The sequence below is a fragment of the Pipra filicauda genome, unplaced genomic scaffold, assembly GCF_003945595.2.
Source record: "Pipra filicauda isolate LSUMZ 115617 unplaced genomic scaffold, ASM394559v2 scaffold433_size896684_pilon, whole genome shotgun sequence".
Taxonomy (NCBI): Eukaryota; Metazoa; Chordata; class Aves; order Passeriformes; family Pipridae; genus Pipra; species Pipra filicauda.
Genome location: NW_024104569.1, coordinates 546,953 through 568,825, shown reverse-complemented (window position 1 = coordinate 568,825; position 21,873 = coordinate 546,953). Strand labels below are relative to the sequence as shown.

The window sequence follows — 21,873 nt, the reverse complement described above, 5'->3', positions numbered from 1 at the left end:
CCTCTCCTCTCCTCTCCTCTCCTCTCCTCTCCTCTCCTCTCCTCTCCTCTCCTCTCCTCTCCTCTTCTCCTCTTCGCCCTTCCCTTCCCCAGCACAGAAGAAATCATTGCATTTTTATAGGTAATAAAGGTCATAATTAGTGATTAACTGGATCTCATCCCTATCCCTTAACGACTGGTATCATTCCTTGGTATGTTCCTGATCATGTGTTGCACAATAAGGCTCTTCCTTAACAACAAGGTGTCATTTGTACAGAAGACACCTGTCCAGTTCCAGAAGCCCCCAGCACCTGAACAAAGCTGTAGGTACTGCATGAAAAACAGGAGAGTGGAGAGGCTCACGCTTCACTTTTTGACACCAGGCCAACGCTAAGTGACAGCAGTTTCTTGTGTCCACATCCCCGCATCCAGAAATGCAACAGCCACCACCATGGGCACAGGAGATGTTAAAGAGAAGACAGGAAAAGGGAAAGAAGGAAGAGAGCAATGAAATGAGCTGTTCCCTGGGTTCACTTCTCCTGGGATGTTTTCCTGGTGGCTGTTACAGGGTGAACTCTGATCAGGGCTCCCCTGTGTGCTCACCAGTGTCTCCAGAGCAAACAGACAAGCCTTTTCCTAAGCAGAAGGATTTGTCTCATCTAAGCAGTCACATGTTTTCACAAAATAGGGATTTTGGAGAGCTGAAGCCTGCTGTCAGTTAGGGTTAAAGCAAAGCAGGAGCTCGGGAGTCATTTGGGAGAACAGAGAGACACATGTCAATGCTCTTCTGGAGAACACCCAAGACCAAGGATGGCAGACGAAACCAGTGTGCTGGTGTGGGCACATGGGTGAGGGCCCCCTGCATGGGACATGTTGAATTAAGGCCCAAATGAGAGACAACACAAAGCTGTACTGGACAGCCAGGATTTTATGTCACCTCTCAAACGCTCACAGAAACACAAATGCAGAGGGCAAGGCCTCCTTTGCAAACCGAGCGGCACCTGCGCAGTGCCCGTGAAGAGCCCGGCAGCTTCATCAGCACACGAGCACAGAGCAGGGAAAATCCCCACTGTTCTTTGGGTTGCTTGGACTGCCTTTCATCCCAGAAAATGAGCTCACTTTTTGACTCAGTTCCCCCCTGTACTCCGTAACACCAACACCTGCCCCCGGCCTCGAGGCCTCTGTCTTATAATGAACAAACCCTCGCTCGGGGCTTTGGGGATGCTCAGCCCTGTGCAAGAGCTGGGTCGTGCCACCACACAGAGCTCTGGCTGCAGAGGCTTCACAGAACCACACAACCTCCTGAGCTGGAAGGGACCCCCAAGGATCATCCAGTCCAGCTCCTGGCCCTGCACAGACACCCCAACAATCCCCTCCTGTCCCTGAGAGCATTGTCCAAACCCTCCTGGAGCTCTGGCAGCCTTGGGGCTGTGCCCACTGCCCTGGGGAGCCTGGGCAGTGCCCAACCACCCTCCAGGGGAAGAACCTTTTCCTAATATCCATCCTAAACCTCCTTGGACACAGTTTGTCTGCCTGCAAATTCTCCTGTGGGTGTTTACAAATACATCTTTTCCTGGTGACATCAACCTTTTCTGGGTATCTGACTCCACACATTTTCACAGTTACTTTTTTGAACTAAAATTTACATTTGTGTTTCTGTGATTCCATGATTCCAAACAGGCATAGCAATATCCATCCTGCAGCTTCCCCCTGGCCATGTGCTGTGCAAAGCAGGTGCACAGGGTGCAATTCAGCCCCCCAGTTCAGGAGAGCATGGGGGGGCATCAACCCTGACCAGCCCCCGGGGGCCAGTGCCAGCCCCAGAGCAGCCCCCCCAGCCAGCCTTTCCCAAGACCCATATCCAGGCTCTAATGAGAAAAAGGGTACAAACAGGGATGAACTCAGGGAGGACTTCAAAGGTTCTCCTTAATCTTCCAGTACATCTTTCCTTGAATGTGAACAGCCTGGTCACACCACCCCTTTCAGCACCCGGAGCGAGGGCTGTGCTCTCCCAGGGGCACAGGGTGGGATGCGTGGCCACTTCTCCCATGGTCATTATTTGGGAATTCTTTGGGGTGTGAGGATGGTGCCCGCTCTTTCCGATGTTTGCAACTGTGCTGGAATTTAATAGCTTGTTACACAGCAGGTGCCTTTTCCCTTTGGAAAGAGGAAAAGAGTAATTCTGCTTGTTACAGCCCGGTTGAGAAATGCCAATGGGGTTCAATTCCAGCCAGGAGATGCTCTCCCTGCCTTTTCATCCCAGTGCTTCAGCCCACTGTATGAGCTGCTGTCTTGGATAAACTTGGCTCTCTGGTTGGCTGAACCATATTTTGTGATTTTTTTTTCCAAACTTGTGGTATGCAGCAGAGCATTCCCCTTTGGGACAAAACAGGAATTACTTGACCTCTATAAAACTATTAGTAAAAGTGAGTGAACTCGGGACCTCACTGGAAAACATCCATTACAGCCAGCTAAGCCAGCTGTATGATATTTTTTTAATTGCAAACATCCAAGGGACTGCAGGGATGTTGCTGGCCAGTGCAGTTGCTTGGCCCCTCTGTGTTGAAGAGAATAAGCTGCCCCATTGCTGGTGTGAAGCCCCAAACTACAACAAGAATTCCCCACTCAGGGAAATGATTGGCTGCTTGGGACACAAGGCTTGCTACTCCTATTGGAAGTGGCAACCTGCTCTGAGCTTACCAGAGAGCAAAACTCACAAGCAGAGGTTTAAAAACATGAGCTGGACGCTTTTCAGAAGGAGCATCCCAAATTGCAAGGAAACCTAAAATAAAACTAAGCATAGAAACAGAATACAACCATTGGGAACTGAAACTGCACTGAGAGAACTACAGATCTCTGTCATCAACAACAGCCGGATTCTTCATGCCTGAGTCATACAACAAGTTTAAAAACACCAGAAACAAATCGTATTTAGCAACCGGGGCCACTATCACAGGATCTATTTCCCTGAGGTGTAATAGTTTTGTTCCTATTGCACTGAACACTAGGAATGATCCTCCTTCCCTGCTTTTTTGTGAGTGGGTCAGTTGGGGTGGAAAAGGCTCCCTGGTTTTCTGGAGGCATTAGACCTGACCCACTCTCTGCTGTTCTCAGTGGTTTCTGCCATCTCAACACATTACAAAGCAAAGCAAAGAGTAATTTGCTTTTTACATCTTGCCATCCAGAAGGACCTGGACAAGCTCGACCAGCGGCCCATGGGAATCCCATGCAGTTCAACAAACCAAGTGTAAGTGCTGCACCTGGGTCGGGGCAACCCCTGCTATCATTCCAGGCAGGGGGATGAACAGATTGAAAGCAGCCCTTCCAAGAAGGACCTGGGGGTGCTGGTGGGTGAGAGGCTGGACATCACCCAGCACCCAGAACCCCCCGTGCCCTGGGCTGATCCCCCAGCATGGGCAGCAGGGCAGGGGGGATTCTGCCCCTCTGCCACTCAGGTGAGACCCCCCTGCAGAGCTGCTCCAGCCCTGGGGAACAGCACAGCAAGGACATGGATCTGTTGGAGCCACTCCAGAGGAGGCCACCAAGATGATCAGAGGGATGGAGCAGCTCTGCTGTGAGGAAAGGTAAGAGAATTGGGATTGTTCAGGCTGGAAAAGAGAAGGCTTCATGATGACCTAATTGTGGCCTTCCAGTACCTTCCAGAGCCTACAAGAAAGATGGAGAGAGACTATTTACTACAGGACAAAGGGGAATGGCTTCACACTGAAAGAGAGTAGGTTTAGATTAGACATTTGGAAGAAATTATTTACTATAAATTTGGTGAGGCCCTGGCACAGGTTGCCCAGAGAAGCTGTGGCTGCCCCATCCCTGGGAGTGCCCAAGGCCAGGTTGGACAGGGTTCGGAACAACCTGGGACAGTGGAAGGTGTCCCTGCCCATGGCAGGGGGTGGAAATGGATGGGCTTTAAGGTCCCTTCCAACCCAAACCACTCTGTCACTATGATTCTATGGTTCTATATGGTTGTGTTCCTGTTATTCATAGGTATAAAATGCTGAACTGCTCCAGTGGCTTTGGTGCAGAAATGTCATCTTCAGCCTCTACCAAAACTCAAAATACCACAGAGAAGATTCTCCTTAATTGATGGTAAGAAGATGAGTCCCTAAAATATATTGCATGCTACACAACTGTTTGACCCTGGGGAAAAAAATCGTAACTTTTCACCCCAAAAGGAGCAATAAAAAACTATATTGGGGAAAATAAAAACGGGAAAAGTGGTTTTTGTCTTGAAGTGAGCCACTGAAGAACGCTGCAGAAAGGAGGGTGATTTTTAAAAGCCCCTCTGAAGCCCCTTGGAAGCCCAGGTCTGATTTTCATTAGTGGTGCTCACACTCAAACTCTCTGAGCCATACACGTTTGGCTGCATTTTCTTTCCTTCAACTATGTATTTAAGGTACGAGCCACATTCCAGGTGCTGGTCTAGTCCTTCTGGTCTGTTCCTGGGGCACAAAGGACAGAGAAATTGCCCTCATTGCTCATCTGGGAATTCTACTGTGCAGGGCATGCCTGGATGCCACAGAACCAGCTGGCATTACCTGCTTTCATACCAGGTAACCAAAGTGCTCAGTAACATATCAAACTCAAGACTGATTTAGTATTCCTTTCCTAAGAACAGTTAGAGCAATGCAGGGAACCACAATCTTCACATATTTATCACAGGGAAAGAGGGCTGCAGTCACGATGAGCTGTGACCAAAACATCTCTGTACCTCTGTTAATATCATATTTAGGGAATGTAATAACTTAAAAGTATTTTCCCAACATTTGTTGCTCCGTGGAGTCCTTTTTATTTTCTTGATGCCATCCATAGAGCAAATTTAAGGCTATGACATCAGGCTGGGGTTTTTTTAGATTGAAAGTCTGTTAAAAGCAAACATTGATTTCCAGGGATTCCTGGAACATGCAGAATTTGAAGACTTTTTCCTGACCCCTGGAGAAACTCAAGAAGACATGAAGCAGTGCAGGTTTTGGCCAGACAATCTCAAAAAAAAGCAGGAGAAACACAAAGCTGTTTGAATTCCAAAGAGCCCTCAGCGGTTACACCACATCAGCACATCCATTACGGCACCAACAGAGCAGCTGGAGCTCCACAGAACAGCTGGAACCTCAACCCAACTCTGTGAATATCCCCTCAGGGACCCAAGCTGGGTGTCACAGCAGGGCTAACACGGCCCCAGTGTGGAATACAATTTACCTGCCCAAAGAACACTTAGTGACTCTCAGTGTTCTGTCCCGTTTACCTGACTACAGCTTGATGGGTGTCAATGACTTGATGGTATTACAACTTGACATGGAAAAGCCATTTTCTCACCTAACAACTATCCTGATTTAAGTATTAGCTTCATGCCAAAGTGTTCCTGGTGAACCCAATACTGTTTTGTTATGGTAGCGCTGCCTGGGATGTGAACACAAGCCAACCTGCCATCCACACCCTCCTCTGGCCTTGCAGTCTCTCCTTTTCGTGCCAAGTTCTTCCTCATTGCAAGAGCCAACATCACCTCTCTCACCCAGCTCTCGACAGAACCTCCAGAAAGAGCTGAGAGCACATTTTACAGACATCAGCTTGTGTAAGAATTCCGTTTTCCTGGTTTGCATTTAAACCTCCACCATGCTTAGGAACCACAAATCGTTACACAAGGCGTTTAGTGTCAGGGAAGCTCACAGAAAACACACATTCCAGATTTATGTCTGAGACCATCCCCAGAAAAGGCATTTTTAGCTTGTAAACTAGAGGTTTTCCACAATCTGAATTACAGAATCACAGAATCACAGAATAGTTTAGGTTGGATGGGACCTTTAAAGGCCATCTATCTATAAGACATTTGCCTACACCTTGGAGTTAAGACTTGTGTAATCATGATATACACACACTTTATGACCTGCAGAGTGTCTCCATGCTGTAGCTGAAGTCACCTGCAGGTCCTCCTGACCTGTGCAGATACTGGATGTCAAGACAAGAGCTTCACCTAATGCTTCACTGCAGAGGCTGGACCCAAACGACTCTCTGGGGTCTGTTCACACGTGCCATGCACCCTGTTCCTGTTTGTTACAGAACAACCTGCCCAGGCCACACAGCCTCCCCCACCACACCCACCATGCCGGGGCAGTGTCACATCCAGGGGTGAACCTGCCCTCAGGTCTGGGCTCCTGGGGAGGGGAACAGTCAGGTGGCTGTTGCTGCACCACAGAGCATGGGTGGGAGAAGGGGGGAAACCACAGCCTGTGGATCTCTTTGGTAAAGCTGCACCTGGAGCTTCTGCAGCTGCAGCACAGGCAGGGCTGGAGAGCACAGGAGCCCGGCCCTGGCGCTGCCCTGGGAGCCAGAACCAGCTCTGCTGGCCTTGGGCAAGCCCAGAGCTGGGATTCTGCTCCCCTAAGGAGCAATGACAAATGGTGAGCAGTGGCCAAATCACATCCTGAGAGCAAGGACTGTTTCTTTAATACAAACCTCCCTCCAAACAGATAACATACCCCTAGCTGTTCCTGCTCTAGAGTAGTCCCCAAGAAGTTTACTACTTGTGTCACAGAACCACAGAATCCCAGAATCTGCTGAGTTGGAAGGGACCCACAAGGATCATCCAGTCCAACTCCTGGCCCTGCACAGGCCCATCCCCAACAGTCACCCCCTGTGCCCCAGAGGATCAGCCAAACCCTCCTGGAGCTCTGGCAGCCTTGGGGCTGTGCCCACTGCCCTGGGGAGCCTGGGCAGTGCCCAACCAGCCTCTGGGGGAAGAACCTTTGGCTGAGATCCAACCTGAGCCTGCCCTGACACAGCTCCAGCCATTCCCTGGCTGCTGTCCCTGGTCCCCCCAGAGCAGAGCTCAGTCCCTGCCCCTCCTCTGCCCCTGCCCAGGAATTGGAACTGCACTGAGGTCTCCCCTCAGTCTCCTCTGCTCCAGCTGAACACACCAAGTGCCCTCAGTGTCCTCCCACGGCTTCAAATCAAGGCCCTTCCCCATCTCTGTTGGCTCCTTTGGACACTCTATTTAATACAAACCTCTCTCCAGACAGACTACACAGCCCCAGCTGTTCCTTCCCAAGAAGCTTTCTCCCTGTGTCACTTGAGAGCCACCACCACCCTGCTCTTAAGAAGGTGTTTCAGTGGGTTTAAAGCTCTTCTGATCTCTAAGTCCTCAGATGGCCTCAGAGGAAAGATGGATCCTTTGAGCAAACATCTTGCCTCTTGTTTTCCAAGGGCATACTGGGGTGTGTCAGGTGTCCAGGGACTCTGAAGGGACATCAGGACAGCTGGTAAAAAAATCTGATAGCCAAGTAACTTCTCACTTATTCATACAATTATTAAAAGTGATTATTAATAAATCAGTGCAGATCTACGTCTCATCTCTCACAGTTTGGCCAAACTGATTGGGATACATTTGACTTTGAATGTTGAACACGTTCAATGTAACTCTTCAAAATCCACCAGTCCCAGAAGTTACTCTGGAAAGTAAGGAGCTTGAAGAACCACTGGGTATCTGCAAAGGTTAAGCCCAGCTTTTGCAGCCCTGACAATAATGGAGAGTACAACTCCATCACAAGTGGGTACCAAACCAACCTGGAGCCCTGAGTGCCTGCACGGGGCTGTGGGCGGCGGTGACACCAGGGCTACTCCAGCTGACCAACCAAAACCTGCTGCTGGTGGGCTTACCTATGCTTCAGCCTAGTTGTACTGAAGCCACTCCTGAGGGACCACGCTCAGAAAAGCCTGAGCTCACGGGACACAGGTAAGTTTCTAGATTTCCAAAGCCTAAACCCAGTTCCTTCCCTATAGCACCCAAGAACACAACGCCCTGGCACAGGGTGCCCAGGGAAGCTGCGGCTGCCCCATCCCTGGAAGTGTCCAAGGCCAGGTTGGATGCAGCTTGGAACAACCTGGTCTTCCAGGTCTCTTCTAACCCAAACCATACTGTGATTCTCGGATTCCGCTTCACCATGAAAACAAGTTGCTCAAAGATGGCTGTTCCCTACATTGCAGGCAGCAATACATAAACACTGGGGTGCCAATCCAGGGAAACAACACTCTTTATGATGAGCAGCATGAAAAGCTTGATGTCCTGTCACATGGGTGTCTATGCTCACTTCAACATGCTACAGGTCACTAATTGCTGCTTTAGTTTTCAATATCTTCCCTCACAAAAGGTAAGAAATTCACCAAGGAAACAGTGGTGGCCTTCGCTCAGGTGTGTTTGCTGATGAATCGTTTCCCTCTGCAGCCCCTGCTGACTTAAGGGTCTTTTCCAAACCCTTAGAGGTCTTCTCCAAACTTAACAATTCTGTGGTTCTATGACTCTGAAGCCCCAGCTCCATCTGGATTCAGGTCACTTCTCCAATGCCCCTGGCTTTGCTATTAGGAGCGGGTGGCAGTGAACTGGGTCACAGTCTCAGCTCCATCCCCTGCTGCTGGATACCCAAGCAGGTCCTTGGCTCTGCCCTCCATGAGGGAGCAAAGAGGCAGGGAGACCCAATTCTGCTTTCTGAAGATGCCATAAGTAGGTCAGGCGAGGAGCAGAGATGTGATCTGGCTCTCACCCATGCTTTAAGCAAAACATGTTAATTTACAAGATGAAAATAGCCCCAAAGAGACAGGATGCCGTGTAGAAGACAAAGTATTAACATAAATAAACTCTGAAACATCCTCACTGCCCCTTTCCTGAAGCAGGAACAGAGGCAGGGATATGTAGGAAGAATGTGAGATGTGCCTTTCCTGTGGTGCACTGTCTGCAAGAGGCTGCAGCACTGCCACACTATCCCAGGAACAGCACATTCCAGGGACCAAAACCATGGGAACCTACAATGCCTCACCAGAAGGTAAATTCACACAGGAATTGTAATCATTTGAGCCAATTCCTGCTCTTGCAGCCCATCCTCTTCCATGCATGTGGGAGCTCAATTTGGATCTGCTTATGTCCTATTAATAGGAAGAAACCTAAATATGGAAAAGGAAATATAAAAGGGACAAACACCCATTTTGAGCCAAGATGAATGAATGTCATGAATGTTTTTCAAATGCACACAAATCTATCCCATGTCTTCTCACACCTGGGTGTTCTATTCTGTGTCAAATACCTTTTCTCTGGGTTTCAGGGGAAGTTCTATCTACAGTCCCTTTTCTCATTGCAATATTCATGAATTTTTTCTATAAGTTTAGCTTCTGATTAAACTGTATCACTTTATTTTATTCTATTGTATTGTATTTTATTTTAATTATTGCACTGTATTTTATTGTATTTTATTATTTCATTTTATATTTTATTTTGATTATTTCATTTTAAATTCACTACAAGACATTTTAGTTTCCAGAATAAAACTCTACAAACTTGACATGAATAGTGGAACTTGTCAAATTTATCCCCTATCCTCTCAGAATTTTAAAACAAAATACAAAGGAAAGTCACTATCTCTTCCCCACTGGAGACACAGACACATCTGTATATGCATAAACCTACACAGTCAGACACAAAGAACATTTTCACACAACCACGGTCTTGACCGTGAATAGACTCCATGTATCCATCAGGGAATTATTATTGATTTTATCTGGGAGATGCTCAGAGGCTGAGAGGAACCTCCGAGTCTGAGATCACACGTGTACTGACAGACATTGAACACTGTGACCCATCTCAGGGCAGGACTGGTCACACTCACCCCGACAGGGACTGGCTGAGCTGCTGACACAACGTACAGTCACGGAATATCCTGAGCTGGAAAGGACACACAAGGATCATCCAGTCCAAGCCCTGCACACACATCCCAGCAATCCCACCCTGTCCCTGAGAGTGTTGTCCAAACCCTCCTGGAGCTCTGGCAGCCTTGGGGCTGTGCCCACTGCCCTGGGGAGCCTGGGCAGTGCCCAACCACCCTCTGGGGGAAGAACCTTTGGCTGAGATCCAACCTGACCCTGCCCTGGTACAGCTCCAGCCATTCCTTTGGGTCCTTGGGTCACCGGAGACTTGGAGCCTTCTGTAAGGGGATATTTGTGAGGGTCACAGGGGTCCCTTAGGGCTCTTAGGCTTGTACCTCACTCTCGCTGCCATCACTTGAATTTCTGTAACACCAGTGAAACAGTGCTCAGCACGACCAAGGTTCTTAAGGAGCCAGAGAACCATTCACCTCCCGTGCCTGTTGAAATCAACACCTATGGAAACAATGTGACAGTGTTTCTTAAAACCAAGCCGTTCTATATCAGCATACAGTGAAATGACAGAAGCAGAGATGTGCATCAACCCCACTTTTGCAGATCCACTGAGACAACCGTGATGTCTTCCTTCCATCTGTATCTTTGGGCCTTGATGAACCATTGTGATTATTTCTGAGGCTGATGAGAGGAGGTCTGGTCTTGATCCAGAAACCAAGACCAAGAAAAATGCCAAAGTCCACCTACAAGACTGGACCCTTGGAGTGGAAGCTCCTCAAAGGAAGCTGTGCTCCGGCCGGAGCGGTGCCCTTGGGCAGGTCCCTGCAGCGTGGCACTGGTCCTTTCCAAACCAGATCCACTGCAGGGCCCTGAGCCAGCTATGGCTGGTGATTCTGTGCTTTGCCTTGTTATAAATAGTAAGGTTTCATTTCCTTCATAGAGCTTTTGATTTGTTTCCTTTGGGAGACTCATGGGTTTTAATGGCATTAATTCCTATTTGCCAACCTTGTCCATATAAATGAGGATCTTCATTAAATGAATGTTAAGCGATGAGCACTATAATTAGGACAGATTTAAAAGGCAGTGTGTCTAAATCAGAGACTGCCCAAGATGTTCTCTTTTTTATTAAGATATAATTCGAAGGAGAATTACTGCTTAGTTTGAAAGGAATTATATTTTCCAACAATCTCTTCTCACTGAGGGAATGTACAGAGCAAGGATGCACACCTTGCTTCAGAATTGAAGCCCAGATCTCCCAATCCCTACTGCTGACAGTTCTCACAAGAACAAGGGTGGGTGAAAAGTGTCAGATGGTACTTTTTTCCCCTCTAATTATTTTATGTCAACTTAAAATTCTATTCAATCTCTCTGTCACATAATTTAAAATAATTAAAGACTTAGAGACTGACCCCAATGCTCAGTCACACAATCCCAGTTGACTGCAATTCCTCTCATCTGGATGACATCAGAAGCAACCCCTTGAACAGATATCACCACTGCCACCATGGGAAGAATGGCTCATGCCATTTACTGCACAGTAACATATTCCCATCTGCACCCAAACCTCATCACCTTCCCGTGACACCTGGGTAATCAGAGCCAGATCCTGCTCTCAGCCACACCAGGCTCCCAGATTGGTTTGGGTTGGAAGGGATCTTAAAGCCCATCCAGTTCCACCCCCTGCCATGGGCAGGGACACCTTCCACTAGCCCAGGTTGCTCCAAGCCCCGTCCAACCTGGCCTTGGACACCTCCAGGGATGCAGGGGCAGCCACAGCTTCTCTGGGTAACCTGTTCCAGGGCCTCCCCACCCTCACAGGGAAGAATTCCTTCCCAATATCCCATCTAACCCTGCTCTCTGGCAGTGGGAAGCCATTCCCCTTTGTCCTGTCACTTCATCTCTTTTCCAAAGTCCCTCTTCAGCTCTCTTGGAGCCCCTTTAGGCACTGGAAGGGGATTTAAGGTCTCCCTGAAGCCTTCGCTTTTCCAGGCTGAATACTCCAGCTTCTTCCCCTCCTCATTTCTGGGTTTCCCAAAAGCAGATGGGAAATAAGCCAAGAGGGAAGGAACCAGAGAAAGAGGCAGTGGTAAAAAGCAGGAACAAAACCAAACTCAAGGAGAAACTTGCCAAAGTTTGAATTAAACCCAAAATGTCAAGAAGTCCATTAAACAAATACCAAAAAAATAACCCTCCTCTCAAAACCATTCTCTTAGTTTTAGTTTATTCCTTGTGTAAGCCCACTGAAAGCAGCAGCACTGGTCCACAAAATAATCTGGCCACATGTAAAAACTTTTTCCAGGCTGGGTGGCCACAGTGCAGCTTCAGGGAGCCAAGAAGGGCTCATCCCAGCCTGGGAGCAGGGGAAGGTGACAAAGCAGACCACACCACTGTGCAGGCCTTGCCCAGCACCCACTGCACCCCAGCCCAGGCCACCGCCGGGACGACAGAGCTCCCGCTCTCAGGGCAATCCAGCAGCCTGCAGGTGTGACGAGAGAACTGCTCTGCACGTGTTTTGTCTGTGTTGCTTTCCTCCTCTCCTCTGCTCCCTTCGCTGGTCACCTTCTGTTCTTTACACACAGTTTCTGTTTCATCTTCAACTGACGTGCAGGTGCCACCGACAACCGCCAAACACACCAGCCACGACACCCGGCCTGCTCGGCGGGACAGCACCTCCGCTCTTCTGCTGCTCAGCTTGAGGTAGATACACCTGAACAGACACCTTTTGCTCTCTGCAGAAGAATTCAGACACAAACCATCACGAGTGGAGCACATCTCCGGGCTCCCCTTGCACGGCGATACCCGCCTGCAGGGCAGGGTCCCTTCCCCACAGCTCATGCTGGTGGCACTCTGTGACCAACACAGCGTCCCCTCCTTCGAGTGACACACACAGGACTCTTGGCCCAGTAGAATCACAGATTCACAGAATCATTTAGGTTGGAAAAGACTGAAGATCACCAAGTCCAACCATTCCCCAGCACTGCCAAGGCCACCACTAACCCATGTCCCCAGGTGCCACATCTGCACATCTTTTAAATCCCTCCAGGGATGGTGACTCCACCGTTGCCCTGGGCAGCTGTGCCAGGGTTGGACAACTCTTTCCATGAAGGAATTTTCCCAGTATCCAACCTAAACCTCCCCTGCCACAACTTGAGGCTGTTTCCTCTCATCCCTTGTTCCCTGGGAGCAGAGCCTGACACCCCCCCCGGCTTCCCCCTTCTGTCAGAAAGTTGTAGAGAGTGAGAAGGTCCCCCCTAAGCCTCCTTTTCCCCAGTCTGAGCCCCCCCCAGCTCCATCAGAGGCTCCTAATCAGGCTTGTGCTCCAGACCCTTCTAGTAGTCAAGAGACAGATGCAATAACTTCAGGAACAACAACATGACAGGAACAAGTAAGGAAAAAAGTACCTTTTAAGTAAGCAAAAAGAAGAAAAAGAACACTACGGAAAAATGGTCTTGTCTGCAATAAAACATCCAGGTACTCAGGAGATCTGCATTAACATGCCTAATCATTGTCATAAAATGACATTAAAACCTTTTGGTTTGATTCTGTCTTACAGATGATGAGCACTGCTGAGGAGAGACTTCTAATCCCCAACATCTCTTAACACAATAGACCTCAACCCCAGCTGAAGACTAGATGCAAGACCGCCAAAAGTAAATACTGTGGATATTTGTAGGGACTCATAAAGCTCCTCTCATGTTTCAGTTTTCAGTCTTCTCATGTTTCACGTTTTCAGACCACTCATTGTGACCTACAGTCAGCAGAGAGCACAGACCTTTGCAATGCAAGACTTTGATCTACATCCTGCTGCACACGTTGGGTTGAGCAGAAACAACTTGTTTCCCAAGGCAGAGTGGAAGCATGGGAAGACACTCAAGAAAATATTCTTGGGAATACACTCGAGAAAATATTCTTGTGAGAGTGAATATGCTTGAAGCATTTTGCCCTGGAATCTGAAGAGTGTTTCTCTTGTGAATAGGGAAGGGGAGCCCAGGCCTCACTGAGGACAGGTCATTTAATGTAAGGGCAGCTCTTTCCAATGACAGTCATAGAATGGAATCACAGCACAGTTTGAGTTGGAAGGAACCTTAAAGCACATCTTCTTTCAGCCCCAAACCCTCTCTGCGCTGTCCTAAGGAAAGCAGCAGCTCCATGTCCAGGAGTATGTGGCTTTGGGGGTCGTTGCCAGTGCACTCATGGACCAGCCTGACGCTCACCTTACAGGCTCGATGCCCTCAGACCTGTCTCCTCACAGGACACTCCTAACAAAAGCCTCTGTCAGCAGAACAGTTCCTCCTAAACTTCCTGATGGCTGAGATCTGAAAAACAAGCGGGTGGACACCGAGGATTTCCCCCTGAGGTCACTGAGAGCTCTATAAAGGGCACTTGCAAGCTGAGTCCTTGTCCTGGGGCTTGCCTGGATGAAAACGCTGTGCTGGGTTAGTGGTCATACACCACAAAGTGGATTCATGCATAAAACTGCCCTTTACCCTTCCTCCCTCTGGCTCCCAGCTCATACCAGGCTGCACAAGCAACTCTCCAGATCCCTACAAACTATCTCTATCACCACACACACCACAAAACTTCTCTATGGAATTAGTGCTGGGTTGATCAAAATAAATCCTTATTTATCTGCTGCACACAACCGAGGGATGGAGTGATGAAGTGCATTCTCTCACATGCACTGACAGTCAAGTACCACAGTAAACAAAAAATCCCAGGAATGGACTCATTTTCACATACATTTTGGAAACCATGGGCTGCATTCTGCCCAGTGCAGAAGGGAGCGGGAAAGGGAATTGTCTCGAGGAAAATAACCCTTGCATTACTGTATAATCAACAAAATTCCGTGACATTAGTGCCTCAGCACTTCTTCCTCACACAACGTGTCACCTCAGCGGTTGACCACAGCTCCATGAAGAGCTCCAGGCTGCAGACTGTGGAAAAGCCACAGTCAGAACAGCCTTGTACAAATTCAGCATAAACTTTCCTCCACAGAGAAGCGCTGTGATCCAGCCTGCATGTGTTTTCACTCATAGGACACCTTCTCCCCATCACAGGTCAAACTGCTTTAGGGAAGTGTCTGCTATTAGCATGTGCCTTTTGTTCCTCAGTAAAAAAAACCTGTTGTCGTTGTATAAATGAAATATCACCCATCTTGGAAAAAAGGAAACGAATCAAACTAAAATAAATGAAGTTTCTAGATCACAGCAACCTACAGCTATTGCACAACCCTGGTCTTTGCCAGCATCACACTGTTATGTGGCCTACCTAGAACCAATGTGTGCCAGCAACAAAACTGTTTCCCAAAGCTGAAGGTCAGAAACCCAAAAACCAGCAATGCTTCACTGCGCGATTCCTTGAGGCCCCACAGGCCAAGGTCTCATGGTTCAATAGAACACATCACACACATGGATGAGACCCCACAGACCAACACAGCCAACTCCTGAGGAAGACCAGTCTGGGTGAGCCCTGGCAGCCACCAGCCCACCACGGCCACAGGCAGCACTGGGAATTTGATTTCACTCCAGCCTTTCTTTGCTGTCCCAAGGATTCAAAGACAAAAGGCATCTCTACCAGGAATGCCACTCCACCAGTGGCCGAGCAGACAGGGCACCTTCCTGGAAGAGACCTCCAGGAGAAGGGACACCAAAAGCTGTGCTAAACCCAAGACCTGAGGAGCAACAGCCAGGTTCAGCTGTGCTGGCTCATTTCCCCCGTAATGCAGCACTGTAACACACACCAGTGTGTTACTGCTTGGTGAAACACATCCCTTTTGCCCTCTGAAATTCTAGGAATTAACTTTCAAAAAGAAGCGCAAACATATCAAGAAATCAGCCATTATGTAAAACCTCTAAAAACTGACTGCAGCCTCACCACGACCCTGTCGTTCCATTTCTCTTTCCAACAGGAAGGTTACTGCAAATACTCCTACAGTAACACCGGCTGTTCCACAGCCTACCAAACTACCTGTATCACTGGCTTGCTACAAACTCCCACCTGCAATCAATAGACCCCTCAGAAATTTTTAATTTTGTAACTTGTCCTCCAAAAGCCGCAGCACTCGGAGCAGCTCCGCTCCCTCGCGCTGCAGGATGGGGACAGCAGGGATGTCACACACCCTGGGGACGGGTGTGCTGATTACACTTGGGATACAGTTAGTTTTCTTCACAGTCACTAGTACAGGGCTACTTTCTGTTCTCTCTTCTCTGAAAGCTTGTTTCCTTTGAAAGTCACAGGGATCCCACCTTCAGCTGCTGTCCACTGGTCCAGCTGCACTGCAGTTGGCTGTACCAATCCTCATTCATTAAACCTGGATCCCTATATTTTCCCTTCCCTGCTGTGTACACAGACCCTTCCAGGACCTTCCCCTGGCTGCAGAGGGTGTGGCAGTGTCCGTCCTCAGCAGGGAGATGCTCCTGGCAGCACCTCAGAGGCTGCCATAACCCAACCCCCAGGTGCCTACAGACAGCACCCTCACCAAATTTCCATCACCAAATCCTGAATATGCCTGTTTCCAGAATTCAAGCTCTGGATGTGCAAGAGGAAGGCAGAGGAAGGAGAAGGACCTGCCCAAGGGGATAAAAGTGTCTGTAGGTACTCCCTGGGCACATCTAAAAATGTCCAAGTAATCTTGCTGTATGAAGAACTGCCGTGCTGGTCTGTGATCTCACACCCCACAATTTCAGCAGTGTAAAGCTGCACCTCAGGCTGATCTTTCTCACTCTTGTTTTCTTTTGAGGGATAATTTCCAGTTTCTGTGGATAGATCCAGAGTGAACCTCCAGACCCCATGACATTTGAATCAAGAACTGGAGAAGAAACAGAGCTTTCTCCACTGCTAAAGGAGCTCGGGTGCTTTTCTTGTGCACAGGTAACAAAATGGGTTTGGATTTCAAGGTGGATAGGCACATCTGCACTGACATTGGCAAAGGTGGGTTTGCAAATAATCAAGCTCTGAGGAGGGGAAATGTGTTTCAATCACTGGTTTTCATCTTATTGAAATCAAATGATGCCTTTGCCGTCCTGTACCCGAGTCTGAGGGCTCACTTATACCGAGCAATGGGAGTGATTTCACTGTACACAACCCTCTGGGTTAAACATCTCCATGGGAGGTCCCACAAGTCCAAGTTTTAGTGTTTCAGTTACTGAGGCTGCATAAACACTTTAAACCAAACCAGCTGAGCGCTGTCAGAGCTGCTCTGCCCAGGCAACATCAGTGACTTCGTACAGCAATAACCACTTGTACATGTGTGTATTTATACACATAAATACAACTCTGACTACTGCATGTGTTTGACTTGCTTTAATTGCGCCATCCATTTATATAACCATTTATATAACTTATTTTTAAATCTGAGGTAACTTATCACTGTAATTTGCATGAGCATGCTCAGATCTCCCTAAAAATACTGATCAATGATTGGCTCTCATTTTCAAAGTGCCCTTTATACATATATAAATATATATATATATAAATTTATAAACACACGGAAATCCTGATAGTACCCCAACGTTACCTTTTCATGTTCTATTTTGCATGACAAACATCCTGAGCCAACAGTAACGTTCACAGGGGAAGCTCCAAAATGAGCTGACAGAATCACGAGGAGGGAAGAAGGAATGGGAATGATTTTCAGTGTCATATTTACAAAGAACGTAATATATTAAACCCAACAACAACACAATTAAAGAATGATAAATTATTAACAGAACCCCCAAACCATTCTTGATTGTTCCTGTTGTTGAGCTCCATGACCTGCTCTTGCATCCTTATTTCATTTCAGCACTTCGAATACATTTTTCAAAAGATGAACATCAAATTTCAAATGACTTAATTACAGCTTTATCACATTTTATTCCTATTTCAAGATGCAAATTGGCTTTACATGTCTCCATGTACATCCATGCTGCACTCTGCATGTCCTTGCCATGCCACCCTCCAGCCAGCTCACCTCCGGGATAACCCATCCATGTGACAGCACAGGATCCTCCTGCCCACAGAGTGCTCAGCACTGTCCCATTGCTGAAAACAACCATTGTGGAGATGCTTCATTTTCACCTTTGCTACACATGGCAGGTGTGTCTGGGAATGATGGATAACATACTTGATAGAGGGAAACAAAGCAAACCTGTATGTTTAGAAAACCATGGCAGCAATAGGCATACATCACACGGGTGTCCCAGGAGACCAGGCACTGGACTGCTGTGAAATGGTGTCCTTTATGTCCATGGACTCATAATGACTTGTTCCACCTGGTAATTCCACCCTGGCTGGACACACTTTACCAGCTGACTGGTAGCACTGGTCTCCCTCACACTCTCCCTTTTACAAGCTCTATGATGGAACAGGTTGACGATGATGGATCGGTCAAGGTGGTTTGATGCTGGGGCCCCTTTTCTCCCTCTTGCCTCCAACAGAACCTCTATTTACTGAAGCAGGTCCCAAGGCTCTGCTGCTGAGCAGATTCCTGCTGTGGACTGTGTGGTTTGGGGTTTATCACTGTTCATCAGCAATTACAGAGCACAAACCTACACACCACAGCAACACCTGCCATGGGAGATTGTTCCTTACAGCTTTCACAACAGCATCTCCTCGAGGACACCACAGACATCTCCTGCAAAGCCTTGCAATAACTGGCAGCCCATCGGGTGCTGCAGCAGTACAAGCCCTCAGGAATGTCATAGGCCATTCCTAGAAAATGAATTAACTCCAAATTAACATTACATTTTACAAAACTGTTCTTTTAAGCCCTATTTTCGGATGAGCCTGGCTCAGCAAACACACAGAAACAGTCTCACGACATGGAGGTGAACTGGAGCTTACTCCTGTGAGAAACACAGCATGACTCTGGATGGGGCCCCAGCCCTGGGAATTTCTGAGGAGGGAAGAGAGGTTCATGCTCATTCTAACCTAGGGAGACGTGGTGGGATTTACAGAACTGTTCAGGGTACGACGATCTGACCAACAGCCAGAAGGAATCTCTGCCCTTGTAGCTGCTGGAATGGAAGCAGGGCAATACCAAACACCTTTGAGTCACATGGCTGAAGTGTGAACGACCTTCCAGTGCAGCACACCAGCATTCCATAAGGTAAATCTGCCCAAACTGGAATGTGAACTAAAGCAAAGAACAGCAGGAAGCACACAGGGGTCTTCAAGGTTCTGGGCAAGGCACCTGAGGGACTCCAATCTCCTCTGAGCACACGGAAGGAAGAGTTCATAAGCTCAGCAAGTATCAGAATTTGATGTAACCAGACATTTTAAATGGAACCAAGCTCCCAGCTTCTTTTCTGGGAAACACATGGCATCCTGCCTGGGATGGCAGCGGCCTCACCTGGCAGCCAAGACCAACGCTCCCAGTGCCAGGAGCCACCAGCACTTCCCTGCTTACACCTTTAACATTTCCCTGTTTAAAAATACAACAACCAAGCCCACAAACTTTAATCCAGCTGAGGAAGACAAATGAAATAGTATCTAAGTGCTCTTGAAAAAGAACTTCCCACCTCTCAGTCCCCAGTAGGACAATTTACTCCTATGGTCTTATTCTGGCAAACGAGGTATCTCCGAGACGAGATTTTTCTTCTCCCTTCTTATCAAAGCTTTTATGTGGGTTTGTGCCATTTCAAAGCACAACATATTTAAAAGTTTAAAAAGTAAATCTGAACTCAAATGGAAGCAGTAACAAACTTGTCCAAAACTGATTTCCTTCAGGTCCAGATGATGTCATTACCGGTGAATAATAATGCAGACATGAATTTGCTGCCAACAGGAAACACTGCAGTATGGAATGGAATGGAATGGAATGGAATGGAATGGAATGGAATGGAATGGAATGGAATGGAATGGAATATCCTGAGTTGGAAAGGACCCACAAGGATCATCCAGTCCAGCTCCTGCCCCTCCACAGACACCCCAACAGTCCCACCCTGTCCCTGAGAGCGTCATCCAAACCCTCCTGGAGCTCTGGCAGCCTTGGGGCTGTGCCCACTGCCCTGGGGAGCCTGGGCAGTGCCCAACCAGCCTCTGGGGGAAGAACCTTTTCCTGATACCAGCCTAAACATGTCGAAGTCTCATGTAATTTTGAGCCTATTTTCAAGTTGCTCTGAATGCGTTAGGAACCACTAACCTCACATTTTTGCAACTAATTTGGTCCAAACTGCCATGGAAACCCCTAAATATTTTTTAATGCTGAACTGTGGAGGAGCAGTAACAGACCCAAATAAAATACCCAGTGACATCCAGTGCCACTGGTAGTGAGTTAGCAGTGGAGACTGCACAGTGCTATGCTGGAGTTCAGGCTGATGTAAAGTGCTTTTTGCACCAGCTGACTTAGATGTCAGCACATCAACCCACCTTGGCAGGAGGCTGGAACAAGATGAGCTTTAAGGCCCCTTCCAACCCATTCTGGGATTCTGTGATTCTATACGCAATCACAAATTTCCTCTTTTTCTCCAGACACTTTTCATGCCTTTTCACAAACATGGCTTAAAGTGTTAATATTTTTTTCCTGTTTGTGACTTATCGACACAAAATCAGAGCTCATACTTGCTCTCCTCAAAGGGATAAGCCTTACCTGAGGAGTGAACCCTTCCAGCACATGCAGGCTGTGCTCCCCAAGACACTCCATCCTTCCTTAAAAAATGATTGTGGCATTTTCTGTGACATTTTTGTCCCCCCGAGGCCCTGTGGCACGAGCAGGACCTGGGTTGCCTGATGCTGCTGAGCCTCCAGATCAGCATGGTTTGCAGCTAAAGAATCAGTTCTGCTCTGGGGGGGATTTTGGAGCTCCAAGAACACAAAGAAACACAAAATTCAGAAAGAACAATGAAAAGGCAGCGGCGGCCGGCAGGTTCAGACCGTGACCACAGGCAGCCAGGCAGGCTCTGTGCTCCCACTCACTGCGAGATTCCAGGTAAGTGTTCTTCAGAAACACCTCCTTGACACACACTTTCCTTCCTCAAAGCATTGGCCAACTCTCACATCATGAAAAAGCAGAAAAAATGATTCTGAAGAGCATTTGTGGCAAGTGCTTGGGATCTGAAAAACTTCCTTGTACCAAAGCAGAAAACAACAGTTTTGCTTGTTCTAAAAAAAAAACAAAAAAACAAAACATAACAAAATAAAAATAAAAATAAAAAATAATTAAAAAAAAACCAAGCAAGCAATAATCCCCAACTAACCAAAGAGACCTGCCCACCCTCCCAGCAGAAAGCCTCCTGGGAAAAAGCTTAGGCTTGAGGACTTAAAAACATCAAGGCCTGGTTTGTCATTGAACACAACAGGCAACAGCAATTCTGATTGCAACCGACACGATGAATTGATCATTTCCTACTGCCCTCTGCTTTGGAAGCATCAGGGAACAACCCCAAATCCTGCTTATTCCAGGCCTTTGGGTATTTTTCAAATAGGATTGTAATTGAATTTCAACCACGACTTCAGTTCAGCAATTTTAAAATGGAAAAATCCAGCAGTATTGTAAAAAGGGACATAGAGTGCATATGGGCCTTGAGTAGCTGGTGAGTTGGCGAGCAGCCTGGTAGGTACCTCACAGCTGAGTTACACATGGAGTGCAACATGGAGTGCACATGTTGCACATGGAGTGCAACAGCTTTACTCCTCTCTCTGGGCTGCGTGTTCTGCCACACTCCCCCTCCTGCCCTTTGTAACAGGTGGTGCTGTGGGCAGGGCCAGTGCCTGTGGTGGCCCCTGGCCGGAGCATCCCCCTCCCTGGACCACTCCAGGGCACCCCCAGTGAAGCCCAGTGCTTGGGCAATCCTTTACTGCTGTGGGCAGCCAACACCATTAAAGGGCAGCTCCAGTCTGTAACTGGGAGTAGAGCACTCTGCCCAGTGACACACTTGGTGCAGGACTGCACTTACCATCTCCTCACTGGCGTTGTAACTCGTGGCATCTCTGGATCTCAACCACAGTCACCCCACAGACACCCCTTTCCTTACCTGCTCCCCCTCAACACAGCTTGCAAACATCAGGAATTCATCTGAAACACAAACACCCTCTTTCAGTAACACCCACAGCACCCAACACGGGCAGTGGGCTGTGTCCAGCCTGCAAACAAAAGGGATATCAGCACACTCCCCGTGAAGCAGTCACAGCCAGCAGTGAACGTGCAGGAGGAACACACAGCTGAGCACACCCAAACCGTGGAGTGACCCGGGATGTAAACTCAGGTAAATTTTGCTGAGAAAAAATGAAACCCAGAATGGAATCCAACAAACCTCCAGAAGAG

General features: G+C 48.0%; 1 protein-coding gene and 2 long non-coding RNA genes across 6 annotated transcripts in view; 1 reads left to right on the top strand and 2 right to left on the bottom strand.

Annotated features, from left to right (window-relative positions):
- PHF2 (PHD finger protein 2) overlaps positions 1–21,873 on the bottom strand; it is an 82,971-nt gene that overhangs the window by 48,036 nt on the left and 13,062 nt on the right. The window lies entirely within an intron of this gene.
- Positions 11,834–18,111, bottom strand: LOC120324140. Of its 2 annotated transcripts, XR_005565174.1 has the most exons (4): positions 17,581–18,111; positions 17,146–17,219; positions 13,844–13,945; positions 11,834–12,358 (listed from the first exon to the last, which is right to left on the bottom strand). It is a non-coding gene; the product is annotated as an uncharacterized LOC120324140 (long non-coding RNA). The 2 variants fall into 2 exon arrangements; XR_005565173.1 differs by lacking the exon at positions 17,146–17,219.
- On the top strand, positions 12,278–16,916 carry LOC113993956. Of its 2 annotated transcripts, none has more exons than XR_003542833.2 (2): positions 12,278–12,326; positions 13,183–16,916. It is a non-coding gene; the product is annotated as an uncharacterized LOC113993956 (long non-coding RNA). The 2 variants fall into 2 exon arrangements; XR_005565175.1 differs by lacking the exon at positions 12,278–12,326 and adding an exon at positions 12,913–13,100.